General features: G+C 44.0%; 1 pseudogene across 1 annotated transcript; it reads right to left on the reverse strand.

Annotated features, from left to right (window-relative positions):
• Positions 1 to 2,865: 2,865 nt before the first annotated feature.
• On the reverse strand, positions 2,866 to 7,180 carry LOC309853955 (protein PBDC1 pseudogene; annotated as a pseudogene). The gene is made up of 2 exons: positions 6,643 to 7,180; positions 2,866 to 2,882 (listed from the first exon to the last, which is right to left on the reverse strand). The product of its transcript is annotated as a protein PBDC1 pseudogene (transcript).
• Between the last annotated feature and the right edge of the window lie 750 nt (positions 7,181 to 7,930).

Raw genomic sequence — 7,930 nt, forward strand, 5'->3', positions numbered from 1 at the left:
CCTAACTTGCGAGGTTATTGTGAAGCTTACCTAAAATTGTGGAAGGCGCCTAACACCAAATCTGACGTATTTAATTTATCGGTGCTAAAAATTATTAACCACGAGTGTGTGTGTGTGTGTGTGTCTCCCCAGGACCTAGCACAACTGCTGTCATAGAAGCCCAGTTAATGTTTTAGAATGAATGCACATATATTTATTTTTATTTTATTTTGTAAGATTTTATTTATTTGAGAGAGAATGAATGAGAGAGAACATGAGAGAGGAGGTCAGAGGGAGAAGCGGACTCCCCAAGAGCTAGGAGCCCCATGCGAGACTCGATCCTGGAAGTCCGGGATCATGACCTGAGCCGAAGGCAGACGCTCATCCAACTGAGCCACCCAGGCGTCCTGCACACCTATTTTTTTTTTTTTTTTTTTTATTTGACAGACAGAAATCACAAGTAGAGAGGCAGGCAGAGAGAGAGGGGAAGCAGGCTCCCCGCTGAGCAGAGAGCCCAATGCGGGGCTCGATCCCACGACCCTGGGATCATGACCTGAGCTAAAGGCAGAGGCTTTAACCCACTGAGCCACCCAGGCGCCCCAGGCACACCTATTTTTTAAAAAGATTTATTTATCGAGGGGTGGGGGGAAGAGCAAAGGGAGAGTCTTTTTTTTTTTTTTTTAAGATTTTATTTATTTATTTGACAGAGAGAGATCACAAGCAGGCAGAGAAGCAGGCAGAGAGAGAGGAGGAAGCAGGCTCCCTGCTGAGCAGAGAGCCCGATGCGGGGCTCGATTCCAGGACCCTGGGATCATGACCTGAGCCGAAGGCAGTGGCTTAACCCACTGCGCCACCCAGGCGCCCCAGGGAGAGAGAGTCTTAAGCAGACTCTGCTGTAACCACCGGGGGCTGGATCTCACTACTGGAGATCAGGACCCAGCGCCAACCAGGAGTCATGGCCAACCGAAAGAGCCACCCAGGTTCCCAAATGTGTATCAGCATTTGATAAGATGGACTCCCTTAAGTTAATCGTCCTTACTCGGTTTCCCCATTTGTAAAAATGGGAAAGCCAATAATAAATACCTAACGGAGTCGGTATAAGGATTAAATGTGTTAAGTGTGTTTAAGGTGCTAAGAACATTCACTGGCACGCAGTAAGTATTACATACATGTTTTTGGTTTAAACATTTAACAGCATAATGATTCTTTTTTTTTTTTAAAGATTTTATTTATTTATTTGACAGAGAGAGATCACAAGTAGACAGAGAGGCAGGCAGAGAGAGAGAGAGGCAAGCAGGCTCCCCGCTGAGCAGAGAGCCCGATGCGGGACTAGATCCCAGGACGCTGAGATCATGACCTGAGCCGAAGGCAGCGGCTTAACCCACTGAGCCACCCAGGCGCCCCCAGCATAATGATTCTTGAACAAATTATTGAGCTCCAGGTACAGTGCTGGGCAATGGAATAAAGCAATAACCAAAGCAGATTTGGTCCCTGTCCTTTGTCCTTGTCCTTAGGGGGTTTACAGTTTAGAGAGAGTTGTGTTAAATGCATAATTATATAATAGTTGAATAGTTCTAGTATAGCGCTGAGAAGGAACGACACAAGAGAACGTTCTGTAGCCTTTACAATTAAACATGTATATATTAAGCACCCCCAAAATGCATAGCTTCCAGGTCAATATTGTATGGGAGAAAAGTTCTACCCCGTGGCAACCCTCCCCTCAAGGAGTGGACTGTCCAGTATGGGAAATAACATTAGTTACTATAGCATATTTTGGAAAATAGTCACAGAGGTGTAGCTAAGCTTGTACAAATTTTCTAGCTTATCAAAGACCACTATAAGTACAAGGACAATGTGGAGCATCAAATGTATATTGGTAGGTTTTAATTCCTACATCTGTCTATTTGGTCAGTTTTGTCCTGCCACCTCCCCAGTCCGAGCTAATGTCTTCTTTTGCCATGACCAGAGGGCCTTCTTGTCTCTCTTCTCCTACCTTGACTACCCATAAGAGTAGCTAGAGTGATTTTTTTCTTCCATCCTTCTTATATTCACTCCCTTGATTTCAGTGGGAGGGGGGGTGGTGCCTGGGTAGCTCAGTGGGTTAAAGCCTCTGCCTTCAGCTCAGGTCATGATCTCAGGGTCCTGGGATCAAGCCCCATGTCGGGCTCTCTGCTCCGTGGGAAGCCCGCTGCCCTTCCTCTCCCTCTGCCTACCTCTCTGCCTACTTGTGATCTGTCTGTCAAATAAATAAGTAAAATCTTTAAAAAGACAAACAACAACAACAAAAACCTTTCAGTGGTTTCCCTTTCCCTGAGAATGAAGATCAGAATCTTACCAGGTAGAGGTAGGAAGCAGCAAGGCCAGATTCCACCTTCATCTCACGTTACCTCCTACACAATGGCCCTTAGCCACCCTCCGCAGGGCCGAGATCTCCTCTGCCTAAAGACCTTAAAAAGGCCCAGTCCCCATCCTTGTCCTGGTGAATGCCATAAGTCACTTCTTCATAGGTAGCTCCTGTGATTTCAAAGTCTGAGACAGATCTCTCTTGAGACTGCATTTGTCTTGTTCAAAGAACAAGGTCAAAAGAACAGCTTTTGACACCAACAAAGACCCTGGGATCATGACCTGAGCCGAAGGCAGAGGCTTTAACCCACTGAGCCACCCAGGCGCCCTATGATATATATACTTTCATAGATATTTCCTCTATGTGTTTTTCCAAAAAATGGGATTATATTATATATGTTGCTCTATGACCTGCCTCTTCACTTCATAGTACCTGGTGAACACCTTCCTTACTACAAGAATAAACAAAGGATTATGTGCAACAAGTTAAAAAATTGACTCATATGAACATAGTAACTATGTGCCATTTCCTTAATGAGGGAATCAGGAGGATGGGAAAGCTGGTTTAAAAGAGAAACAGAAATGTACAGTCAGTGAGGAAACAGTTGCTTAGCTAAGATTAGACATCAAATTAGCAATGTTCTCCAAGGCAATGGAATTGTATCCTTTGAGGTTATATTTTCTACTCAACAGAAATAATTTGTATCTTAAGTGGACAAAATTATTTACAATTTATTAATCTATAATTCAGTTTTTAACTTCAAAGGGGGTAGGCCCATATGTAAGCAGTCACTCAACAAAAGTACATTTCTTGGGCCCTAAAGCTCATAGGAGGTATAAACAGATCGGAGACTGCGTACCAGGAAAACTTAGATGATTCATGACAGGTTGTACTGGGGAAACTTGCTGAGCCATACAGTTCCCCCAGGGCTGGGTAACGGAAAGTCCAAGGAAAATTCTGAGATGCCTAGGGAGGCTCCTGGGAAATGATGATGTGTTGGCTCTGTTGACATGGGGTATGTTATATAAAGATCTGAACCTGATTCTACGTGGTTCAGTCATGTACCTACCCAAGACTGTCAAAGATTTTTAAGAAATAGAGATCAGAGTGTTTTTTTTCCTTCCTTCCTTCCTTTTTTTTTTTTTTTAAGATTCTATTTATTTGTCAGAGAGAGAGAGAACGCGCACAGGAGAGCGTGAGCAGTGGGGAGGGGCAAGGGGAGAAAGGGAAGTGGGCTCCGCTGAGCAAGGTCCCAAGACCCTAAGATCATGACCTGAGACAAAGGCGTGGCTGAGCCACCTAGGCACCCTGATCAGAGTGCTTTTTCAGAAAGATTACTTTATATTTATATGAAGGGAGAGAAACAGGAATCTGTGAGAACAGCTAGCTCCTATTTAAAATGTATGTGACCAATAATTGAGTATAAGCACTTTTTAAAAAAAAATTTATTTATTTATCAGAGAGAGAGACAGCGAGAGAGGGAACACAAGCGGGGGAGTGAGAGAGGGAGAAGCAGGCTTCCCACTGAGCAGGGAATCCGATGTGGGGCTCGGTCCCAAGACCCTGGGATCATGACCTGAGCTGAAGGCAGACGCTTAACGACTGAACCACACAGGTGCCCCTATAAACATTTTTATTGTATCAAGGAAAGAGGCTCTATGCAGTCTAATTCAAAAAATTCCCTTTCAACAGAGAGAATTTGTAGGAAAAAGGGGTGGTTGGATAATCATTGCTTGATTGGATTTTTAAAAAGTGACTGGTTACAGATTATTAGACCAGTTAAAGGTCACCAGGTTCCTCCTAAAATTGCTGTCTTTCTAGTTCCCAGAAGGGATCTTAAGTTCATTAAATAAAGTTTATCATTCGTTTTAACACAAATGCTCATATCTCCCAGGAAAGAGTAACTAATGAAAACAGATTACAGGGTTGTCCCTGGCTAAGGTTTTGGACCATTTTTTTTCTTGCTCATCCCCACAGTCAGAGAAACAGCAGAATTTTCTTTTTTTTTTTTTTTAAACCTCCTCCTGTTCTGTCTGGATGGCATGCCCAACTCTTTCCTGACTATGTGATCTCTATTCATTCAAAAAATTACGTGTCTATTCTGTGCCAGAGAGGCCTTATTGGGCCAGTGCTGGGAGTACATGTTGTGTGTAAATAGGCAGTCTCGTCCTCACCGGGTTTAGTGCGCAGTTGGAGACACTGTGTGGGGGTGTGTCTGAGTGTTATACACAAGGAATTTAAGGGGCACCTGGGTGATGCCCGTAGTCAGCTGAGCATCTGACTCTTAGTTTCGGCTCAGGTCTGGTTCTCAGGGTGGTGAGATTGAGCCGCACGGTGGGCTCTGTGCTCAGCACAGAGTCTACTTAAGAGTCCCTCTCCCCGGGGTGCCTGGGTGGCTCAATCGTTTAAGCATCTGCCTTCAGGTCAGATCATGGTCTCAGGTTCCTAGGATGGAGCCCCGCATAGGGCTCCCTGCTCAGTGGGGAGCCTGCTTCTCCTTCTGCCTCTGCTGCTACCCCTGCTCATACTGTCTCTCTCAAAAAAATAAATAAAAACTTAAAAAAAAAAAGATTCTATCTACCTCTCCCTCTGCCCCTGCCCCATGCTCTCTCTCTCAAATAAATACATCTTAAAAAAGATAAAACCGTAATTAATTTTGAGCTGTTCTTTGAACACCAACACAGGTACTACTTAGATATGTATAATTTCTTTCTTTCTTTTTTTTTTTTTTAAAGATTTTATTTATTTATTTGACAGAGATCACAAGTAGGCAGAGAGGCAGGCAGAGAGAGAGAGGAGGAAGCAGGTTCCCCGCCAAGCAGAGAGTCCGATGTGGGACTGGATCTCAGGATCCTGAGATCATGACCTGAGCCGAAGGCAGAGGCTTAACCCACTGAGCCACCCAGGCGTCCCTTTCTTTTTTTTTTAAAGCTTTTTTTTTTTTTTTAGATTTTATTTATTTATTTGACAGACAGAGATCACAAGTAGGCAGAGAGCAGGCAGAGAGAGAGGTGGAAGCAGGCTCCCCGCTGAGCAGAGAGCCTGACATGAGGCTCAATCCCAGGACCCTAGGATCATGACCTGAGCCGAACGCAGAGGCTTTAACTCACTGAGCCACTCGGGTGCCCCTTTTTAAAGCATTTTTTAAAAGATTTTATTTATTGATTTTACAGAGAGAGATCCCAAGTAGGCAGAGAGGCAGGTCTCTGCTGAGCAGAGAGCCTGATGCAGGGCTTGATCCCAAGACCCTGGGATCATGACCAGAGCCAAAGGCAGAAGCTTTAACCCACTGAGACACCCAGGCTCCCCCTTTCTTTTTTCTTTTCTTTAAGATTTTATTTAGTTATTTACAGAGAGAGGGAGAGAGCACAGGCAGAAGGAGAAGCAGGGGGCCCAGTGTGGGACTTGACTCCAGAGATCATGCCCTAAGCTCAACTGAGCCATCCGGAAATCCTGATACATATACTTTCTTTCTTTTTTTTTTTTTCTATTTTATTTTATTTATTTATTTGACAGACAGAGATCACAAATAGGCAGAGCAGCAGGCAGAGGGAGAGGGAGGCAGGCTCCCCACTGAGCAGAGAGCCCAATGCCCGGGATCATGACCTGAGCTGAAGGCAGAGGCTTTAACCCACTGAGCCACCCAGGTGCCCCTTTTAAAGATTTTATTTATTTATTTGACAGACAGAGATCACAAGTAGGCAGAGCAGCAGGCAGAGAGAGAGGGAAGCAAGCTCCCTGCTGAGCAGAGAGCCCGATATTGGTAGTTCTTAATCTTCTCGCTCAGGTCTCAGCAAACCCCCTCGGTCAAATTAGTTGTGGGCTCTTCAGTGAAGAGCTGGTACATTCCCATCTGGTTTTACTTGGGCATGTCAAGGCTAGCTATGGGTCATCCAATGATTACTACAGTATTTCAGAACTCCTTTGATTTTTAAAAATTTTTTTTAGGAACCACTTGACCAGTGTTGAGAACCAAGAGAACAAGCAACCCCACTAATAGTCTTTAAGCCAGTTTGTACACAAGAACAACCTCTTGATGATGAGGCTAGAAAAGATGTCCCTTCTTCAGGTCTTCCATTGCACAGGACATACACCTAGCCACAGGGATCTGTGCAAGTAACAACATAGTATCTGTAGACTTAGCCAAACCAAGGCTTCTAGAGTGCTATTCCTTGTCTACCTTACACAGCTGTTTCACTACTCTTGTTCCTTTCCTGGTTGGCTTCTTTCTCTTTTTCTTTTCCTTTGTTGTTTTTTATTTTTTTTCTCTGTGTCTCCTTTCCTTCTCATCCACTGTCTCATCCCTTTCTCTTGGCCACCGCTGCCTTCTTTCTCTTCTTTATCATGAACACTGGTGTAAATGGCTTTGCGATAGCTTCCCAGTTCTGGGCAACTTCAATGGCAAAAAATTGTACCCAGGGGGGCAAAGATGGTGTTTTCCTCAGGGTAGCCCCGAGACCAATCCTGTTGTAGTGAAATACTGTAACTCAAGTCTTCCACGATCCTGTCAAACCTCAAGCAGAATGACCCCCACTTCTCTTTAGCTGATTCTGATTTGAGCTCTTCTGAGCCCAACACATCAAGCCTGGATTTCTTAAATTTCCCTGAAACTCAGAAAAGATTTGGTCATCTGCTTTGGTGAGTTTCAGGAAGTGCAGGTCAACTGATGAAATCAGCTTGTAGCTGTCTTCAGGAGCCTGCTTTGCTTTCATGGCCCAAGCCATCTCTGTATCAGGATTGTTACCATCAGATGCAGCTGGGAGACAACGGGCATGCGCCACAGACACCGGTTCCCCGGAAACTGACTCAGCAGCCCCACTAGTCATCTCCGTGGTGCAACCCTCAAAGTAGGTGCCCATTTCCTGGCAATGACTATTTGTGTGCTCTTTCTGCAGCTGGTTGGAAAGTGAGGGCTCCTTTATTTATTTTAACCTAATCTCACTTTGGTTTAAAAAAAAAATAACTATGAGCATTAAAAAAAATAACTATGATCAATCACACATGTTTTCCTTCTTCTTCTTCCTCCTCTTCTCCTCCTCCTCCTCTTCCTCCTCCTCCCTCTTTAGCAATCACACATTTTCACTTTTGCATTACCTTCCATGCCAGATCAAAATCGGGATTTGTCCAATTTTCAGGTAAAAATGGAGGTAAGGAATTAAAAAAAAAAAAACTGACAGCTGTTTTATGCATCTCAAGTAGTATAACAAGTTTACAAATTGGGGCGCCTGGGTGGCTCAGTGGGTTAAGCCACTGCCTTCGGCTCAGGTCATGATCTCAGGGTCCTGGGATCGAGTCCCACATCGGGCTCTCTGCTCAGCAGGGAGCCTGCTTCCTTCTCTCTCTCTCTCTCTCTCTGCCTGCCTCTCAGTGTACTTGTGATTTCTCTCTGTCAAATAAATAAATAAAATCTTAAAAAAAAAAAAAAGTTTACAAATTGACTAAGGAATCTGTGTCAAATGTGATATAACATGCAAAGCTAGGTCAACTCTAATCATGGTTGCAAGTATGCAAAAGAAAAACACAGTCTTTCTCTAAAAAGTTCAGACGTGGGGCATATGGGTGGTTCAAGCTTCTGACTTCTTTTTTTTTTTTTTAATTTTATTTATT

This window comes from Mustela nivalis (assembly GCF_964662115.1).
Source record: "Mustela nivalis genome assembly, chromosome: 18".
In the NCBI taxonomy this organism is placed as follows: domain Eukaryota; kingdom Metazoa; phylum Chordata; class Mammalia; order Carnivora; family Mustelidae; genus Mustela; species Mustela nivalis.